Source organism: Medicago sativa, chromosome 7 (genome assembly GCF_051527215.1).
Source record: "Medicago sativa cultivar Bolivia chromosome 7, Bolivia_mono, whole genome shotgun sequence".
In the NCBI taxonomy this organism is placed as follows: Eukaryota; Viridiplantae; Streptophyta; class Magnoliopsida; order Fabales; family Fabaceae; genus Medicago; species Medicago sativa.
In genome coordinates this window covers 32699586-32722442 of record NC_140755.1, presented here as the reverse complement: position 1 = coordinate 32722442, position 22857 = coordinate 32699586, and the positions used below count along the sequence as shown (strand labels likewise).

The following is a 22857-nucleotide window of genomic DNA, read 5'->3' as shown; positions in this document are numbered from 1 at the left end:
TGATGGAAGAAGAGAGAAGGAGAAGGAAGCTCTTGCCATCAACTTAGAGAGGGAAAGACAAGAAGAGAATGAGATAATTTGCCCCATAATCAATTAAATACTCCCTTGACGTGCAATTACCAAAATACACTTGCGTTAAGCGTGTTTAAAACGCCTCTGATGCTTTAATCGTGTTAAGCTGACACCTTATAAAATATTTCCTTTAACTTACTTTTCCCTGAATTTATTTCCACTAGCACGATCACGGGTAATATACCGATACTGACAGGCGGGATATTACATAACTCGTCGTTAACTTCAATCCGGGAATAAGTCTTCTTTTGTGATTCTTCTTTTGATTTTGATTCTCGTTATTTTGAGTAAGACTAACATTAGTGGCGACCAGAGGAACATTCACATTAACATCGTCTTCAATTTGTGAAGGTTGATATGAGTTTAAGATGGTTCCCCGCAAATAAGTCCATTTCCTACTCCAATAGGAGCATTAAGGGAGGAGTATATCCTCACCCTTAGTTTATTGGATTTTTTTTTTGTAGTTCGTCTTTAGTTACTGTATGTAACTAAACCCTAATTGAGTAGGATTCTGATGAGTCATTAATTAGTCTATTTTATTGCATTATTTAGTTTAGTTTTATTTAAGATTTGATTTTATTTTATTGCATTTTATTTCCTTTTTGAATATTTTACTTTAAATTTCTTTTTATTATATTTTAGGAACGAATATATGGTGGAAGGTGTCTTGGAGCAAAAGAAAGAGGACTGGAGCAAATACAGTGCGAAAATACGTAAATACGGGACAAAAATATATTCCCATATAGTCAGAAGCTTGGCACGGCCCGTGCCAACATGTGGCACGGCCCGTGCCAACATGTGGCACGGCCGTGCCACCCCCCAGGATACTCTTTTGCTGCTTTTCTTCAAGCCCAAGTTACTCTGTTGTAGTTTTACTGCTTTGCCCTTATAGTTGCTTAGATTTTAAGTCAATTGTAAAGCTATAAATAGAGTAGCACTCCATCATAAACATTCATCTTTTGTTCTTGGAATAAAAGTTCACTTTTATATTATTGTTCTTTTACTTTATTGCTTTCTCTCTTCTTCCCCCATGTCTACAATGAACGTTAGTGAGTAGACTCTTCTTTGTCTTGGGATTGTTGGATAAGTCTAATGACGTAATCCTAAACAAACCAAGCTTAAACCCTAATTTTATGTAACCCTAATTTCTAATTTAGATTCACCGTCTTAACGTGGATTAACAATTATCAAACTGTGGAAGCGAAAGCGGAGGGTTTGATAATCGTTAATCCATCATCCCAAACATCAATTCATAAAGCGAGAGCGGAGCTTTGATGTTGGAACAAGTGAATCTAGACAATAATTGCAAAGGCAGCGAAATAGTCTTTGCAATTATTGAGACACAAGTAGTTTCAATCCTTATACGCATCTTCTAGTAATCAAGTCAGCGAAATAGGCTTGGTTACTAGAAGTAAACTCTCACCGGACTTTCATCGGAAAGGTGAGGGGCTAAGGGAAACCGGTCTTTAGAAATTAAGGTGTAAACCATGAAATTAGATGTTTAAGTCTTGTCTAGTGAAGGGTTTGTTGTTATGATGGACCAATGTTCCCAAGGATCTTTTATTATTATTGTTATTTACCTTCAGCAATTAACCCCCTATTTTATAATCTTTCTTCTCTTCTAATCATTCTCTAAAAGTTAATTGAATCCACAACTCCCTGACGGAACGATACTCTTTCTTACTACTATTACTTTGATAGGCCGTGCACTTGCGGTTTGGCCCTATCAAGTTTTTGGCGCCGTTGCCGGGGAGTTGTTGTAATTTGATTAACTTTTTAATAGTGATTAGACCGGAAAAAAAAATCTTTTTCCTTATTTTATTTTATTTTATAAAAAAAATCTTTATCTTTGTTTTGTTTTATATAAAATATATATATATATATATATATATATATCTTTCTTATTCTTTCTTTTTCTATTTCTTCTTTTGCCTTTAACTTCTTGGGAAGATAATAACGATATGGCTAAGGAATGCACTCTCATAGAGTATGCAATCCCATCTTCAAATGAGTCATACGATGCTATTGTGTACCCAACGGTTGATGACAATTTTGAAATAGAACCTGCACTTATTTACTTAGTGCAGCAAAATCAATTTTTCGGATCACCCACTGAGGATCCGAATTTTCATATTTCAACTTTTTTAAGACTCAGTGGAACCGTGAATGCAAACCAAGAAGTCGTAAGGCTGCACTACTTTCCTTTTTCCCTAGGGGGTAGAGCTAGTACTTGGTTTAATTCATTGGAAATTGGTTCTATCACTTCATGGCATCAAATGGAGCAAACTTTTCTTGCCCGATTCTTCCCCTATTCTAAAACAGTTCAATTAAGGAATCGAATCATACAATTCACTCAAAAAGATGGAGAATCTCTTTACGATGTGTGGGAGCGTTTCAAAGAGACGCTTAGACTTTGTCCCCATCATGGTTCAAAGAACTGGCTTATTATTCACACTTTTTATAATGGTCTTTTGCCTCCCACAAAAATTTATGTTGATACAGCTGCAGGTGGAGCTTTGATGAACAAAACATACACAGAAGCATATGCTTTGATCGAGGACATGGCACAAAACCACTATCAGTGGACCTACGGAAGGGACACCACTAATGTTGCTCCTTCGCCCTCTCAGAAAGAGGTAGGTATGTATGAAAATTCTTCCCTTGATCATCTAGCTGCTAAAGTTGACGCACTCACACAAAAATTTGATAAAATAAATACTAGTGCTGTCACACCTGCCCCTGTATCACCTCTTTGTGAAGTTTGTGGTGTATTTGGCCATATTGGCATTGATTGCCAACTAGGTAGTGTTGTTAGAAGTCCTGAGCAAGTAAACTATGCTCAATATAATCAAGGGTTTAGAAACAATCAAATTTTTTTACAAACCCCTCAAAATATTTTTGGACAACAAACAACACCACCCAGTTATGCAAACAACCAAGGAGTCCCTCAAAAATCCAGCTTGGAAATTTTACTAGAAAAATATGTTGTGGATCAATCCGAGCAGCTCCAAGAGCTTAAAAATCAAACTGAATTTTTGAAGGACTCTCTTGCCAAACATACATCGAACGTAGACTCCATAGTTACTCACAGTAAGATGATAGAGACTCAGACTTCTCAAGTACCCCAACAGGTGGATACTCCCTCTCAAACCTCCAAAGTCCTTCTAGGCCAAACCGAAACCAACCCCAAAGACCATATAAGTGCTATTATTTTTAAGGACGGTAACCAATTAGAGGATCCCGTTGTGAAAATTAAGAACAATGAAGGAGATATAGGAAGTGATGAGCCTCAAAGTGAGAAAGCTATGGGAGAGAATGACAAGCCATTTGTTTCACCATCTCATGAGCCTAAAATTCCTTTAACACACGAGTTTGCTAAATCCAAGTTAGATGAGTAGTTTAGAAATTTGATTGAAATACTTCCAAACAAATTGCCACCTAAACTTAAGAATCCAGAGAGATTTTCCATACCTTGTGTCATAGGATATAAAACATTTGAGAAAGCAATGTGTGATTTGGGAGAGAATGTTAGTTTGTTGCCATTATCCCTTAGTGCGAGATTGGGTATAGGATAGTTAAAACCACCTTCCAACCGTCAAGCTAGTGACTCTAAACAAGCGCTTCGTGGGAGGCAACCCACGCATTTAATTGTTTTTGTTTTGTTTGTTTTTCCTTGTTTTAAGTTGTTTTTTAGGTAATTGTCCGAGTGTGATTCAAGAAAAACTGAAAAATTTTGAAGCCTTGTGACCAGAAGGTTGGCACGGCCTGTGCTAAGGTTGGCACGGCCGTGCCAGATGATTACAACACAAAAAGTGGCCAAAGTCAAGAAAGTTGGCACGGCCGTGCCCGACCTCTAGTGTGGTATAACCACAATTTTTCTCTTCTTCAACATTCATTCTCAAACACAAACCTTTTTCATCTCTCAAACTTCTCTCTAAACCTCCATAACCACCCATCTTCAAACCTTCATATCTCCCTCAAAACTTCACCAATCCACTCAATTCTTTCACCAATCAATCACAAACTTCATCCTAAACACAAACCACCAATCAAAAACAACTTTCATCCACCCAAACCCATAATTCACCAAAACCCTATTCCTATAAAACCTAACCCAAAACCCACAAATTCATAACCAGTCTCCACACCTAAACCTTAACCCCAAACCTAAACCAACCTTTACCACCAAAAATGTTCCCAAACCCTAACCTTCACCAAAACCACACAAAGTCAAACCAATGTCAAGGTCGTGGCTCCAAAAAGAAGTGGTAAAGAAGTAGCAAGCTCTTCTGGAGGACCTCAAGCAAAGAAGAAAGCACCGGCAGAGAATCATGGAATCCAATTCAAAGACAACACACAAAGGGATAGGTATAAAGTTCTAACTTCTAAACCTTTAGATCCTTGTCGATATCCTGATTCTCATAGGTTGAATATGCTAGGCATTAGAGATAATGTGTATAAGTTGCTAGGAAACTTAGGATAAATTGAGATGTTGAGACCTAAGAGAGGGTATGAGAATTTCACCTATGAGTTTCTAAGTTCAATTGTTTTTACTAAAGATAGGTTGAATTTTGATAATCCTAACCATAGAGTTTGTTTCCACTTAGGCTGTGAACACTTGTTTCTTTTTGCTTGATTATCTTGCCGATGTAGTTAATACGCCTGCCGAAAAGGAGGAGATAGTAGTGGGTGGCATCATCACATACATAGCTAGGCAATTTGGAGTGGGTGACAATGAGGGGATAAATCCAATTGAGGGAACAATAGGCTTAACATAAAGACCCTCATTGCAATGAACTTCATAAAATATTATCCGCCCATGCAATATTCACTCAAGCTTAATGTGCCTATTATGTTACTACTTCCTAACCCATCTCGGACTACCACTGAGGTGGAAGAAAATTTGTTGCATGTTGATGATGTGCAGGTACTTGAGGAGAAAAATCTAGATGAAGGAGAAGGTGCTAACTTGCACTATGAAGAAGAGCACCATGACCAAGAAGCCGAAGAGCTAGATGACAATCAAAGATGGGCATGGATGCAAACCGAGATTGAGAAGATAAGCACCGAGCAACAAAGGCAAGGTGTTGACCTAACAGGGCTAAGAAATGATGTCCAAAGGGGCAACCGCTTAACACAAGAAAACAATGAAATGCTCCGCCAGATGATGCAACACCTTCATATCCAAGGTCCTCCTTATGGACCCCAATAAATTGTGAGCTTTCCTCTTCCTCTCTTCCCTTATCTCATCTCTTCTTCTTCTTCTCCTATTCCTTCTTCTACTCCTTCTTCTACTCCTTCTTCTTCTTCTTCTTCTTCTTCTTCTTTTCTTTTAATTTTGTTTTTCTTTGAATCATTGAGGACAATGCTTCTCCTAAGTGTGGGGGGGGGGGCCTAATAAAGTGTCTAGAGTCGTAGTGTTCCCAAACTCCCTTGAACTTTATTCTTTTGTTTTGTTTTTATAGCAAGAGGCATGATTAAGTAGCTTGTTTTTAATGTCAAATATGGCATAAAATTTTTTGTTTTGTCTCTTCTTTAAAGGTTGTTTCTTGTACATGAAAGTAGTTTCTTGTGTTTCTTGTGTTCTTGCTATACCCATATCTTGTTTTATTGTGAAAAATCTCCAATGAGAAAAGCACCCAGTTGCAATCTTTGAGCAAGTGTATGAATAGGTATTTTAAGGAGCACCTTCTATCTTTAATGTTAACTTAGACCCTTTAAAGTCTTCAGAGTAAAAGTAGTATAAGTTTGTGTGGGAAATTAATCAATTGTGCTATATTGTTATATTCTCTTAATTGTTAAAGTTAAATGAGGCGGGAGAATGGCACCAACGTGTGGGGGAAAGGACAGTCCCTAACTTCCTAATTGTGGTGGTGACTCCCTAATTTGAACTTAAATTAAAACAAATTCATCAATGCTAGGGGGAAAGGACAATTACATCCAAAAAGACTTCCTACGCGGAGATGAAATAAAAAAAATTTTGCAGCACTACTTAGGGTGATTTTGAATCTAGGGGGAAAGGACAATTACATCCGGGAAGACTTCCTACGAGGATAGATAGCCCCTAAGCATCTGCAGCCCCTTGTGCTTAATTGTTAATCTAATCTAATTTTAACTTAAATTCCCATCAATCTTTTATGAAATGAAGAAAGGACTTTTCTCGGTTACTTTAGCATTAAGGATAGAACCTGTTCCTCATAATATATGTCTTATACAGGAGTAAGAAAAGGGTTGGACTGCACACACACACTCACTTGAGACTTGATGTTGGGTAGAATAGGTTCATGAGGAATGTTTGAAATTGTAATTAGTGTACTTGAAGCAAAACCTTTCTTTTGAGACATATGTTCTTAATATTGCCAAGATTAATCTTTTGTTGCTGCTATGTCTATTGCCTTTTGCTTGAGGACAAGCAAAGATTCAAGTGTGGGGGAGTTTGATGAGTCATTAATTAGTCTATTTTATTGCATTATTTAGTTTAGTTTTATTTAAGATTTGATTTTATTTTATTGCATTTTATTTCCTTTTTGAATATTTTACTTTAAATTGCTTTTTATTATATTTTAGGAACGAATATATGGTGGAAGGTGTCTTTGAGCAAAAGAAAGAGGACTGGAGCAAATACAGTGCGAAAATACGTAGATACGGGACAAAAATATATTCCCATATAGTCAGAAGCTTGGCACGGCCCGTGCCAACATGTGGCACGGCCGTGCCACCCCCCAGGATACTCTTTTGCTGCTTTTCTTCTAGCCCAAGTTACTCTGTTGTAGTTTTACTGCTTTGCCCTTATAGTTGCTTAGATTTTAAGTCAATTGTAAAGCTATAAATAGAGTAGCACTCCATCATAAACATTCATCTTTTGTTCTTGGAATAAAAGTTCACTTTTATATTATTGTTCTTTTACTTTATTGCTTTCTCTCTTCTTCCCCCATGTCTACAATGAACGTTAGTGAGTAGACTCTTCTTTGTCTTGGGATTGTTGGATAAGTCTAATGACGTAATCCTAAACAAACCAAGCTTAAACCCTAATTTTATGTAACCCTAATTTCTAATTTAGATTCACCGTCTTAACGTGGATTAACAATTATCAAACTGTGGAAGCGGAAGCGGAGGGTTTGATAATCGTTAATCCATCATCCCAAACATCAATTCATAGAGCGAGAGCGGAGCTTTGATGTTGGAACAAGTGAATCTAGACAATAATTGCAAAGGCAGCGAAATAGTCTTTGCAATTATTGAGACACAAGTAGTTTCAATCCTTATACGCATCTTCTAGTAATCAAGTCAGCGAAATAGGCTTGGTTACTAGAAGTAAACTCTCACCGGACTTTCATCGGAAAGGTGAGGGGCTAAGGGAAACCGGTCTTTAGAAATTAAGGTGTAAACCATGAAATTAGATGTTTAAGTCTTGTCTAGTGAAGGGTTTGTTGTTATGATGGACCAATGATCCCAAGGATCTTTTATTATTATTGTTATTTACCTTCAGCAATTAACCCCCTATTTTATAATCTTTCTTCTCTTCTAATCATTCTCTAAAAGTTAATTGAATCCACAACTCCCTAGCGGAACGATACTCTTTCTTACTACTATTACTTCGATAGGCCATGTACTTGCGGTTTGGCCCTATCAGATTCTAAGATGAGCCTCTATTTTTAGCTAAACCAATGAATATCAATTAATGGAGCAGGGTTGGATCAGTTGTTATGAATAGTAAGTTTTCGTACAAAACAGTGTACCAATGCACACATAATAGTGTGAAGAAACATGGAAATACAATGTTAGTTGATTAGAGGTGTATGTGTAATACATAACTTGAAATCTACTCCAAATGTTTTATTACTCACAACAAGTAATTACGCCGAATAAAAAACTAACTGAACAAAACTCAATCAGTCAACAAAATATGTCATAATCATCCGTAAGGACATTCTTCCTTGACTTTTTCCCTCGTTCATTTTTCACTAAAATTCTTGAAGTATGCTGTGTGTGACCAACAATAAATCAAAAATTACAAACACATCCAGATTATAGCTCAAAAAAAATACTAGTAGTAGTAGTAATAATAAAAACAACAACAACAACAACAACAACAACAATAACAACAACAACAATACTCCGTTATTTCCATTTCGAAAACATTTGTGAAAAAAGAAAATGGTGGCGAATACATTGGTCTTCGCCCTTTTCTAAGAAATCATGGTATAAGTCATCACGCCACTCCACCCCACACACCTGAACATAATGGAATTTCAGAATGCCGGAATCGTCACATTGTCGAGACTGGTCTCACCCTTCTCCATCACTCAGGCCTACCCATCACCTATTGGCCTCACGCCATGACTACTGCAGCCTACCTTATAAATCGTCTTCCCACTCCCATTCTTGGGTACCAATCACCCTATTTCAAGTTGCACAACATTAGCCCAAACTATCATAAATTAAAATGTTTTGGATGTTTGTGTTTTCCTTGGATTAAGCCATATGTTAACCATAAACTTGCACCAAAGTTTGTTATGTGTGTTTTTGTAGGTTACTCGGTTGATAAACATGCATAATTGTGTCTCGATCCCACAGCAAGCAAGATTTACACCTCTCGCCATGTAAAGTTTGTCGAATCGAAATTTTCGTTTAGCACCCTTGCTACTCAAACACATGCACTCGCCCCAGATTCAACGATCGCTTCGTCAGACCAATACAAGCTCACTAAAATCACTCAACATCTCACAACTCCAATCCTAAATGAACTCCCCCATATCACTCACCCGTATGTGCCCTCATACCAATGCTCAATGACCTCGCCTACACCACTCAACAATAGTCGCCCTTCTCACAAACTTCCTGCTAGATCGCCCAACCCACTCAAAGATCTTCTCCCTCTTCACCAAACTCCAATGAGGTTGCCCAAAACATTTAAATGTCTTCGTACACGTCCCCAATATCCAATGAACTGGCCCACATCACTACATCGCCAACGCCTCCATCACCGCCCTCACTTACTGCTCGCCCACACAAAAACCAGTTAACCAACGTCGATGGGATCATCACCTGTTATCAAAACAACATTGTTAAACCCATCAAAAAGCTTAACCTTCATGTTCGCCCCTTATGTCCCATCGAACCCAGCAATATCACTCAAGCCCTTCGTGACCCTGATTGGCGCTCGGCTATGCAAGCTAAATTTGATGCCTTATACAACAATAACACCTGGATCTTGTTGGCCGGTACTCTGCTCAGAATTTGGCTGGGTGTGAATGGGTTTTTCGTATCAAAGGAAATCTGGATGGCTCCATTGATCGTTACAAGGAACGACTAGTCACCAAAGGATTTCATCAACGCCCTGGTTATGACTACACGAAAACATTCAGTCCAGTTGTTAAACCGATGACTATTAGAATTGTCCTTACACTTGCAGTTCGTCAAGGATGGCCCCTTCGTCAGCTTGATGTCAACAATGTGTTCCTCCAAGGTACGCTCAAGGAGGAAGAATTCATGTTACAGCCACCTGGAATTGTCAACTAAAACTTCCCTGATCATATTTGCCGCTTCAAAAAGGAACTTTACGGATTAAAGCAAGCATCTCGTGCCTGGTATACGGAGCTTCGGGTATTCCTATTATCCCTTGGCTTCGTCAACTCCACTGTTGATGCCTTTTATTCATCCACCACAAATCAGGTGTTACATTGTACTTATTAGTATATGTTGATGATATCATTGTCACTGGTAGATCTCCTGTAGCGGTCTCCACACTCGTCGCTCGCTTTTCTTTGAAAGACCTTGGATGTCTTAATTATTTCTTGGGGGTCGAAGTGATTCCCTTTACTGCGGGTATATTCTTTTCCCAAAGGAATTATATTACTGATCTACTATATAAATCAGGCATGGCAGATACGAAACCAGCATCCACTCCATTGTCTGCCACAGATAAGTTACTCAAGGATTTCAGTGATCTCCTGTCGTCCCCAACCGAATATCGAGCGCTCGTTTGAAGCCTCAAATACTTGAGCCTTACTCGCCCAGACATTTCCTTCAGCACAAACAAACTCGCCCAATTCATGCAGAACCCCAGAACGACGCATTAGATTGCACTCAAAAGAGTGCTCAGATACTTAGCGGGTTCAAGTGACAAAGGCGTCTTCATCTCCACGACCGCCCCACTAAATCTCGACGCCTACTTGAATGTGGACTGGGCAGGCCCATCTATTATATCTATTATATCTTGGTAGCACGCCCATCTCTTGGAGCTCTCGAAAACAACGTTTTGTTGCTCGTTCTTCCACAGAAGCAGAATATAAAGCCTTGGCTGACACAACAAGTGAGTTTCTATGGGTCCTTTCCCTATTCACCAAACATGGCCACACTCCAACAGTCAATCCAGTCATATATTGTGACAATCTTGGTGCTACCCATCTTAGTGTTAATTCTGTATTTCACTCCCGGATGAACCACATAGCCTTAGCCTATCATTTTGTCCGAGAAAATGTTCAACATGGCAAGTTTCGAGTACCCTTTGTTTCTACCGATGATCAACTTGATGATATTCTAACCAAACCCCTGCTTCGTCCTAGGTTCAATTACTTACTGTCCAAGTTGCATCTCTCTTTCAGACCATACAACTTGCGGGAGAATATCAATAATAATAATTAGAATTTAATTCCCATTTGAATTTGATAGAATAGAATATTCTTGTAATTATTATTGTAGTCATTTATAATTATTCTCATTCATATTTGTCATTAATTGTAGTTATTCTCATTCATGTTTGTCATCATTACCATAGGTATGACTTACACATTAGCTTTGTGTGTGTGTATATATATCTTTTACTATGATGAATGAAAACTATCCATTACATTATATAATTCTTTTCTTTCAGTTTCTACATAAAGAGGGAATGTTCTCACACGCCTCTGACAGCATGAAATAAAATGGGGAGCTTGGAAATGTAATTGTTAAAGAGATTCCCGAAATGTCCTTACTGATGGGCAATATGGTAAAATTGCTTATATATTGTTTTGATTGATAGTATAGTAGACTCCATTACATCTATAATAAACACTACTTTAGTGATAGGCATTAATGTAATTTACTTTTTATTGTTTTTTGTTTAACCTTGCTTGCTCCCAACTAGGGGTGAAAATAGGTTAGGTCGGGCCGGACTTTGTAACGCCTAAGCCTGGCCTACTTCAAACATTATAGGCTTGAGTATGGCTTATTACCCGTCAAAGGTTCATTTTCGAGGCCTGGCCTGGCCTATTTAAAGGCCTGATGAAGCCTGAAAGCCTATTTAAAAGCCTATTTTACACTAAAGCCTAGCAACACATGTAAGCATACTACTAAATAGGCCGAAATTTACGAAGGGTTAAAGCACGTGAATATATCGGCTACTAAATAATGAAATCTTACGAAGGTCTAATCACACCAATATATTTGCTATTAAATAACCAATCATATGAATGCTTGAGTTTATGGGAAAAAAACTTCAACGATCTCAATAATGGTAGATATATTATACATAAAAGGCTTAATAGGCCGGCCCGACGGGATTAATAGGCTTTTTTTGTAAGTCTTAGCCTGGTCTATTTAATTAAATAGGCTTTATAAAAAAGCTTGAGTCTGGCCTTGTTAATAAATGAACTGGGTCGAACTAAGCTTTAAATAGGTTAGGCCATAGACCCCTGTCGAACGGTCTGGCCTGTTCCCACCACTACTCCCAACTACAACAAGGATATATACTTGTGTTTTAATTTTCTGTTTGTTTCGCAATACCCACAAATCACTCTTCATAAAACGATTTTAGTATATTAGCTCTAACAATTAAATTGAGTTTCTTTTTTTCACGATGGATAATTGTTCTTAAAAAAGAACAAGCCTACCTTGAGTGAAAAATTTCTTCTTTTTTTGGTGGTGGTCAGGGTTTGAACCTCAAACCTTGCATATATTATGTATTGTTCCTACCAACTGAACTAAGCTCACGAGGACGAGTGGAAAATTTCTTCAATTCAAAGGAATCATTTTTGTCACAATGAATAATCTTTCTCCAATAAAAATATATCTAGAAACATGAGTAGAAAAAAATTGCTAAGTCCACAAAAAAAAGGCGAAGTCATGATGAAATGGGTGCAAAAACAAATTTGGTTAAGCTTGAAGTATTAACCTCCTGAAAAAAGAAATTAATTAATTGTCTTTTAAAAAGTAAATTACCTTTTTACCCATTAATTTAACTTGGTTTAAAAACAAAGACTTGAGGTTTTTGGTCATAAGCAAGTGAGAGTAGGATGGCTAACTTATTCCTTCACGTTTTTAGGTGGGAGTAAGTTAAATATCTCATATATATATATATATATATATATAACGCCAAACTCTAAAATGTGTATTTATATACCTATTAAAAATAATATTTTTTAGGGTTTGGGTGGGCCGTGGTCCACCGGCCGACCCTACTCCATGAGTGGCTTTGTAACGCCCGTTTCGATTATTTAATTATTTTAATGAGTTTTAGATCATATTTATATGATTGGCGTGATTTATATGAGATTTATGTGATTTATATGATTTTAGGGAAATTTATGAGACGTTGTGACTTATTTTATTGTTTAATAAAATAAGATTCGAAAATAAAATAAATATTAAGTTGTGGGGTTATTTTGTGGATTTAGAAAGTTTAGTGGTAGAAAGAGGAATAAGATAAATTAGATGAGGGATTATAAATAAGAGAAGTTAGGTTAGAAAGACATAGAACGCGTAAGATCAGTTTTTGGTGAAAAAGGGAGAAAAAGTCAAGAGAAGAGGAGAAGACCTAGAAGTGCTGCGATTTCTACTTTCTAAGATAAGGGTGGGACTATCATTCATTAATCTTAAGTCTATGATTCTGAAAATTGCATCTAACATGTTGTAGGTTTAGTTTGTGAGAATTTGGGAATTAGGGTTAGAGGTTGTAAATTGTTGATTAGATGATGGAAACCTGATGAATTGATGTAGGAAAACAGTGTTCAGACCTTAGAACTTTCATAGTACAATGATTAGAACCAGTTTTGGGGTTGGGTTGATGAAAATTGAGATTTTGAGAAAAAGCGATTTTAAGTGTTTTTGGGAAATAAGTGATTCTGGGATAAGCTGTTTTGGGGATTTGAAAATATGATTTTTCAGTAAAATATGATAGGATTTGTCAAATAGAACGCATAGGCGAAAACGGAATTGGAATCGGGGTAACGGTTAGGTTTTTACAGACGAAATGGTAAAACCGGGAAAAAACCAGAACTGCACAGAGCTGCAGCGCAGGTCACTGGCTACTGCCTGCCCATGCCTGGGCGCAGCTTGCCAGTGCCTGAGCGCAGCAAGGCAGCGGTAACACCCATACTAGACGTATCTAGAAAGTCTAGCATGTGTATTAATTTAGTACTGGATACATTAAAAATTTACAACAATACAACTACGAATGAATATATACACAACCAAATGCGTTCGTACATAATAATACAACTCAACTTTCTAAAGTATAATAGATGCATCCTTGAATATCCGCATCGTCCTGCAGCGGTACGAACGAACACTTGTCGCATCATCCATTCGGCTACTAGTTTGCTAATCCAACCTGTTTATCTGAAACAAATAAGGATTGGGATGAGACATAATGTCTCAGTGAGTTCCCCTAAATCCTAGGCTATAGGCAACCTCAGGGGAAACCTACGGTCACCACGTGTCTAAAATACAACCTGACGGTTGATTATACGTGTGTGGGGATTTGCATACTTAGACGGTCGTGCATACTAGGGCCGTCATAGTCTTATCTCACTTGTTATAGGCTTCACTTCCTATACGTGTCATGGCGGTCAAGGAGAATCTAAAACCGCAATTCCAAGAATACGCTCTACGTATCGAGGCCTAATTCTAACATAATCATGACGCGGTTCTAAACCGGACGAATAGGGGAAACCTAAGATCGTCATCGGCATATCTTTCTCTATTTGCTCTAATGCAAAATACGATGTTTCTAACAACGTATCTTATCTTGCTATCATACTAGTTTTGACTATCTACGTCTATGTTCTACTATTCTTGACGATCTACGTCAAGGCTCTACTAATTCTTGACGATCTACGTCAAGGCTCTATGACACAACATAAATATGTCTAATAAATATGCACAGTCAGATTCATTCATAAGTTAGCGTTTAACAAACAAGCATTATCTGAGTTTATTTTATGGAAAGCCCCGAGTGGAGTAACCCCGAGCACAATCCCTATCTATCCGATGGAAACCTATCTAAGGTATAACCAATGGCACTCCTACAGTGACGTGCGGGATCCTTACGGCTAACCCCGTTTCTCCTAATGGAAACCCCTTGAACCAACTAGTGTGGACACAAGAGACACGACCACTACATCTTGCTTACTAAGTGACATGTGAGTTCCTTACGGCTAACCCCGTTTCACCTAATGGAAACCCCTTGAGCCAACCTAGTGTGGACACAAGAGACATGGCACCTTTAACTTAAAAGTCTTGGTCTATATATATGCATGAGTATTAAATCTATAAATGCTATCTCTTTTACCTCGGATGCCTATACGATCCGACTAGAGGTAAACTATATGCTTGCTTAACTTGCTATGTGAAGAGATGTCTAATCAATTCACGTCTGGCCACACTCGTATGGCACTCTAGTTTCTATACGAAGAGAATACTCTATATCACTTCGCATCTAATCAAGCATACTACTCATGCCTGGCATTCTATTCTTTACTAACTATTCTAGTTCTTGACAAGCTATGTCAAGGCTCTACTTTCATCCCATGCCTAGTTCTTTGCTACCCGAGTAATTCGGCTAGTCTCTCTTGCCATTCATGTTAAGATTGCCATGATTTTCATTTCAAGAATCGTTTGATGTTATGTGCATTGCCTAGATGTTGTTTTGGGGTTATAAAGTTATAAAACGATGAAAGAAAGGCTATGGAATGCACCACCGACCCTAGGATGGACCAACAAGCCAAAGCATGTTGGCCAAGACCAGTGAGCTGCGCTAATAGCTCAGCTGGGGCGTGGCTCATCCTGAAGAATTTCGCTATTAGCGTAGATTTCGCTAATAGCGTAGTTCTTCGGGTCTGTGGTACCAAATTTCCAATTTTTGACCCAAAACTCATTCTAATGGTTCCTGCAATGCACCAAAACATCCAGCAACATATATATACCTTATAAAAAGTCTTTCATGGCAATATTAACATGTACAAGACTAGATCAAGGCTAGGGTACTAAAAATCATTTTTCTCTAAACTTAACTAAAATCATGATTTGTTTGCAATTAAACACATAATCCCAATGGTGGGTTCTATCTAAGAACTCACCTAACATATTCCTTGTGATTCCTCAAGTTCCAAGCTTTCCCAAGTTCAAACCCTAAGCCAAGAATCCTTGCTCAATCCTTTCTCTTTGTTGTTTCTTGTCCTTGAAGCTTCTATGATTCTTGTTTGGTTACCAATTGCATGATTTGGAAAGCCTTGGATGGATTGGAGAGGGAAGGAGGGGCGCATATCTAGAGAGAAGGAAGAGAGAATTCTTTACCCAAAAACCTAGAGAGAGAAGGAAGATGGAAAAATGTGATATTTTGGTGCCAAAATCCAATAAATATCCTTTTTCGTGCAATTACCAGAATACCCTTGCCTCAGGCGTGTTAAATCCGACATTGATGCTTAACTTGTATTAAGTTGACATCACATAATAAATATTTCCGTCAACTTACTTTTCATAAACTTCCTTCCTCTAGCACGCTTGACTGATAATATTCCTATACTGATAAGCGGGATTGAATATGGTCTCTTCCATCTTACTATCTTTATCAAAATCACAGAACTGTCTGAGAACATAGTGATTAAAACTAACTTTTGTTATATGAGGATTGCTTGTCTCGGATCTATTCCTTCTCTGCTTAGCATGAACTCTGCATCCAAGTAACTTTTCTCTATCTGAATCACTCAGGATTTGCCTTTAAACTGGAGTTCTACTGATATCCAGGTTTGCCCTGCAGTGCTTACTTGTATCTAACACATCTTATCATGCATACATATTATCACGCATACATAATCTTTCTTGCCGCACCTTGCGACTTTTGCCTCTTACTTTGTTACTCATCTTGATGATTCAGCAAATCTATTATCTCTTTTCGGAGTCTTAAGAAACCTTTCTATCTCTCACAGTCTCCTTGCACCGGAATCCAGGGGTAACTTGTCTAACTTGGTATGAAGAAGCGAAACCATATACACCGATTCACCTGAAAATCTATTAACCAATCTTGAGGTTTGCACGCTCTTAAAACTTTCTACTAAGTCCATTTACACTTGCATTGGACATTCTAAGCACAAATCTGTGCATCCCGTAGGACATTAGTATCACATGAACATCGTCGTTTCCTCATAAAACCTTATCTTCTATAGTTTGCACACATTTTAATACGGCATCTTGTTTGTTAATAACGATACTCATTCTAGCATTTTGTTTCTAAAATTTCTAAACTCTGGTACATAGGTTCTTGGAACGAATAGATACATGACTAGAAAAATATCATTTTAAAACTGAGTCTATACTAGTACTGCAGAACCACAGGACGAGTCTCTATATCTGAAAAAGGTTTTACGACTCTCCTTCACACTTGCCTCTAGCGAGTTGGTCCTGAAGTCTGTACGTCTTAAGTGAGCTTACTCGCTTTCGACGTATCTCATCAGTTTTAACAATGTGAAATTTTATGTTTTTAAAATAAACATCATTCCCAAGTTCCTCAATACCAATCTTATCTCTAAAAATTATAAAATCATGGCTTGACACCATTCTAGAAAGTACCGTTATCACCTAACAAGTATGGTATAAAATGATATGTGCTTCTCCGTGCATATCTCATGAATCGTATTCTTTTATCACATCACAAATTCTTTCTGACTGACCAACAGCTCTTCTGTGCATTCAACATCACCAAATAGGCAACCCGATTAATTCATATGTGTAACTCTAGTCTTTCTCATCTTACTTGAGTGAAGATACTTTCTTTAAACTTTTACCTTAATCAATACTGGCTGCATAAGCATCTATACTTACTTAACATAACGAGAACTCCCTACTCGTTTCATAATACTTCTCACTAAAGCTGCATTTCTATCCTGAACTTCCTTCACGAAGATTCTTACTACCAATTTCCATGTTCCATGGTTATTGTTAACAACTTTACTGATTAACTTCCGTTGCGCTACTCTGATTCTCACCGGTTGGCTTCAACCAATACTCTGATCCGTTGAGACGAGTGAACTTTATTCTTCTTCTATCCCTACATTAATATCTGCTTGAACTCTGCTCGATACTTCTATGTTGCATGCTACTCTGCAACCTCGCTCTACTCCTTGCTGGTAAGATTGAATCTTAGGGAAACTTACCTCTGGACATATCAATGTCATACTTACTTTTATTCCCGAGCAACTTAACTCAAGGAGCACATCTTTAATATTACATACCTACTATTCCATGAATCGCTCTTACATCTTCCCATGGTAGACTCATCTTGCACTCGGACATACTTCCTTATGCATCTAACATTGTATTTTCACATCTCGCATACTATGTTTTGCTTAATCATTCCTATGCGTGCTCGTTTATTTTCTTTAAAAGAAAACTTCATAAATTAACACACGGGTCATTGACGTTGATGATTTTTCTACTAAATAAAAACATATACTGAATCTAGGCTCCAATTGTTACTCTAAATTCACAGGACGAGTTGACAACACATACATGCCATCATATCTTAGTCCTAGTGAGTTTAGCCCAACTATACGAGTCGCAACAAACCGATACCTACAAAATTTTCATTTTAATTCCCAAAATAGCAACTCCAATCACCCATATGCATTTATCTTTCTAAAATCATGTAAACTTTGTGATTCAACATCATAATGAGCCTTAGCAAGTCAATCAAGCAAAACATAGATTCAAGCGGTACTCATAACTTCGCGAAATCCAACATCCTTGTGATTTCGTATGACTCTGCACCACTTTAACTCCTTACTTTATGCCTTCACATCTGTGACTTCCATTCTAGATACTGGTGCCTCTAAACTCTTGGTATAAACTCATTCTTATCTCTTGTCACATTAACTTCCAAAGTCACGTTAAACTGAATCGATTTTCGTTGATGATTGCCCATGCCTCTTTCCCTTTTGAAAACTTTAAGATATGATATGCATTCGTCACTCGATATCAAAAAAATTTCGTTACATAAAAGATGGTGAAGACAACTCTCCAATAGTCACTGCATTCCCTAGAGACAAACTGAAAGTTTTCGGGAAAACCGAAAATTTCGCTCCAGGTTCGCTATTGTCGAGTTTCTTCAGCTCAATTTTTTTTTTCAAAAACATTCTTTGCATAAATTTTTATTTCTCAAGTAAATCAATGCACATCAGTCATTCCCAACATCTAAAATATCCTACTACATATGCATGGCAAGCATCAACCTAATTCGATACAATTTTCGGCACTTTAGAAATTAATGCCTCATTCCTGATAACATAAAACCTTCACTGAATCCTTTTCTACTACGAGTAGCTTGCTTCTTTGCGTTGCTGCTTAATTTCCGGAATACAATTCCGTTCTAACTACGACCCTTACTGAAGCTTCAGGTCCTGCTAAGATATTTCCATATTCTTCACTTACGGGTATACGAAGTTTCATTAACAAGTTACCCAACACTTTCGGAACGACCCTTCTCAACATTGTCTTACATTCCCGGAGGATTCATACTTCTTACTTGCTTAGTTCACCGGCCACCTACTGGCACGATCAACTTCTTACTAATACTCATTCCGAGTTCTTACTTCTGAGTTCACACTTTCCGGTGCATCTTCATCACATACTTCGTTCCTCCATGGTCCTATTCAGCTCTCAGGCATCCATTCTAATTGTCGAATGCTAAATTGAATTGATCAGGCTCAACTAACAACAACAACTAGAACATTTACCCGGAACCCAATGGTCCCACTACCTTTGTGTAACTTAATGACCCAAGGCACGATCTGAATCAACCAGGCTCTGATACCAAATGTAACACCCATACTAAACGTATCTAGAAAGTCTAGCATGTGTATTAGTTTAGTGCTGGATACATTAAAAATTTACAACAATACAACTACGAATGAATATATATACAACCAAATGCGTTCGTACATAATAATACAACTCAACTTTCTAAAGTATAATAGATACATCCTTGAATATCTGCATCGTCCTGCAGCGGTACGAACGAACACTTGTCGCATCATCCATTCGGCTACTAGCTTGCTAATCCAACCTGTTTATCTGAAACAAATAAGGATTGGGATGAGACATAATGTCTCAGTGAGTTCCCCTAAATCCTAGGCTATAGGCAACCTCAGGGGAAACCTACGGTAACTACGTGTCTAAAATACAACCTGACGGTTGATTATACGTGTGTGGGGACTTGCATACTTAGACGGTCGTGCATACTAGGGCCGTCATAGTCTTATCTCACTTGTTATAGGCTTCACTTCCTATACGTGTCATGGCGGTCAAGGGGAATCTAAAACCGCAATGCCAAGAATACGCTCTACGTATCGAGGCCTAATTCTAACATAATCATGACGCAGTTCTAAACCGGACGAATAGGGGAAACCTAAGATCGTCATTGGCATATCTTTCTCTATTTGCTCTAATGCAAAATACGATGTTTCTAACAACGTATCTTATCTTGCTATCATACTAGTTTTAACGATCTACGTCTATGTTCTACTATTCTTGACGATCTACGTCAAGGCTCTACTAATTCTTGACGATCTACGTCAAGGCTCTATGACCTAACATAAATATGTCTAATAAATATGCACAGTCAGATTCATTCATAAGTTAGCGTTTAACAAACAAGCATTATCTGAGTTCATTTTACGGAAAGCCCCGAGTGGAGTAACCCCGAGCGCAATCCCTATCTATCCGATGGAAACCTATCTAAGGTATAACCAACGGCACTCCTGCAGTGACGTGCAGGATCCTTACGGCTAACCCCGTTTCTCCTAATGGAAACCCCTTGAACCAACCTAGTGTGGACACAAGAGACACGACCACTACATCTTGCTTACTAAGTGACAAGCGAGTTCCTTACGGCTAACCCCGTTTCACCTAATGGAAACCCCTTGAGCCAACCTAGTGTGGACACAAGAGACATGGCACCTTTAACTTAAAAGTCTTGGTCTATATATATGCATGAGTATTAAATCTATAAATGTTATCTCTTTTACCTCGGATGCCTATACGATCCGACTAGAGGTAAACTATATGCTTGCTTAACTTGCTATGTGAAGAGATGTCTAATCAATTCACGTCTGGCCACACTCGTATGGCACTCTAGTTTCTATACGAAGAGAATACTCTATATCGCTTCGCATCTAATCAAGCATACTACTCATGCCTAGCATTCTATTCCTTACTAACTATTCTAGTTCTTGACAAGCTATGTCAAGGCTCTACTTTCATCCCATGCCTAGTTCTTTGCTACCCGAGTAATTCGGCTAATCTCTCTTGCCATTCATGTTAAGATTGCCATGATTTTCATTTCAAGAATCGTTTGATGTTATGTGCATTGCCTAGATGTTGTTTTGGGGTTATAAAGTTATAAAACGATGAAAGAAAGGCTATGGAATGCACCACCGACCCTTGGATGGACCAACAAGCCAAAGCATGTTGGCCAAGACCAGTGAGTTGCACTAATAACTCAGCTGGGGCGTGGCTCATCCTGAAGAATTTCGCTATTAGCATAGATTTCGCTAATAGCGTAGTTTTTCGGGTCTGTGGTACCAAATTTCCAATTTTTGACCCAAAACTCATTCTAATGGTTCCTGCAATGCACCAAAACATCCAGCAACATATATATACCTTATAAAACGTCTTTCATGGCAATATTAACATGTACAAGACTAGATCAAGGCTAGGGTACTAAAAATCATTTTTCTCTAAACTTAACTAAAATCATGATTTGCTTGCAATTAAACACATAATCCCAATGGTGGGTTCTATCTAAGAACTCACCTAACATATTCCTTGTGATTCCTCAAGTTCCAAGCTTTCCCAAGTTCAAACCCTAAGCCAAGAATCCTTGCTCAATCCTTTCTCTTTGTTGTTTCTTGTCCTTGAAGCTTCTATGATTCTTGTTTGGTTACCAATTACATGATTTGGAAAGCCTTGGATGGATTGGAGAGGGAAGGAGGGGCGCATATCTAGAGAGAAGGAGGAGAGAATTCTTTACCCAAAAACCTAGAGAGAGAAGGAAGATGGAAAAATGTGATATTTTGGTGCCAAAATCCAATAAATATCCTTTTTCGTGAAATTACCAGAATACCCTTGCCTCAGGCGTGTTAAATCCGACACTGATGCTTAACTTGTATTAAGTTGACATCACATAATAAATATTTCCGTCAACTTACTTTTCATAAACTTCCTTCTTCTGGCACGCTTGACTGATAATATTCTGATACTGATAAGCGGGATATTACAGCAGCCCCTCATGGGTGACTGCTTTGTTGTGCCTTCGTTTGCGTGCTGTCAGGACTTCGATTTTTGCGTTCTTGTGTCTTTTTCACACATTTCTGTTTTGAATTGGCCTTAGGTGTAAACATGAAAGTTTTAGATAATTGTGTTAGCTTTCTAATGGTCTTGGTTTGGCTCAAAAATGATTTTTAGATTTTGAGTTATGATGAAAATACTCCAAGTGGGTCTTAGTAAAACTTTATGAAAATTCAGCATAACTATTTCTAAGTTAAACCAAAACTTATGGATTGTCTCCAAACTTCAAAGCTTGTGTACTATGAGTTTAATTGAGGTGTTTAAGAGTATTTAACCTATGTTGTGATGAGTCTAACTAGTGGTAGGTTGCCTTGAATTGTTGCCTTGCGATCCTTTTCGCACGTGTAGTCTTGAGATGACCTTGGGGTAGGAAATGAAAGTTATTGATGATGTTAGAAGTTGTCCAGAAGACCTAAATTAAGATGATTAATACTAATAGTAATGTGATGTTGTTAAATATGCACCTTAAGTATTACTTATGATGATTATGTTGATGCGATTCATTCTTTAATGATTATATGATGTATAAGAGCTGTTATTTGCTGCATATGTTGCTGTTTTTCTGTTGTTGACCATTAATGTCATAAAGTTGTAAATGTCGGTCTAAGTTGTAAAGTTGTAAGATATCGTCCAAATTACTGGAGTCATATAAGATGTTCAAGATGTTTAAGATGTAAGATGTTGAGTCCATGCATACTCATTCAAAGTTGAGGGCTTGGTGCCCTGGAGCCTTTTTACGCTCAAATATGTTGGGGGCTTGATGCCCTGGAGCTTTTGCTCAAATATGTTGGGGGTTTGATGCCCTGGAGCCTTTTTACGCTCAAATATGTTGGGGGTTTGATGCCCTGATTGGTACCACATGGATTTGCATTGTCAAGATGATTTAAGATGTTAAGAGTTGCATAGTCGAGTTGAAGTTGCATAGTCGAGTCAAAGTCGTCAAGTTGTTAAAGATTAATTTACGAAGTTGATTATGAAGTTGATGTCGATGATTAATATGAAGTTGTTTATGATGATGATATGATGTTACATGATTATTATTATGATATGTTGATGATGTTTATGTTGTTAAATGTAATTGATGAATTTTATGCTTAATATTGTTGTTTGTGAAATCTCACCCCTTCTGCTTGAAAATGTTGCTCTTCGTATGGGTAATTAACTTGAAGGTTACCAAGACTA

The 22857-nt window shown here is 37.8% G+C and overlaps 1 non-coding gene across 1 annotated transcript; it reads right to left on the bottom strand.

Annotated features, from left to right (window-relative positions):
• Positions 1–2396: 2396 nt before the first annotated feature.
• Positions 2397–2503, bottom strand: LOC146905721 (small nucleolar RNA R71). The gene has a single exon (XR_015020908.1). It is a non-coding gene; the product is annotated as a small nucleolar RNA R71 (small nucleolar RNA).
• Between the last annotated feature and the right edge of the window lie 20354 nt (positions 2504–22857).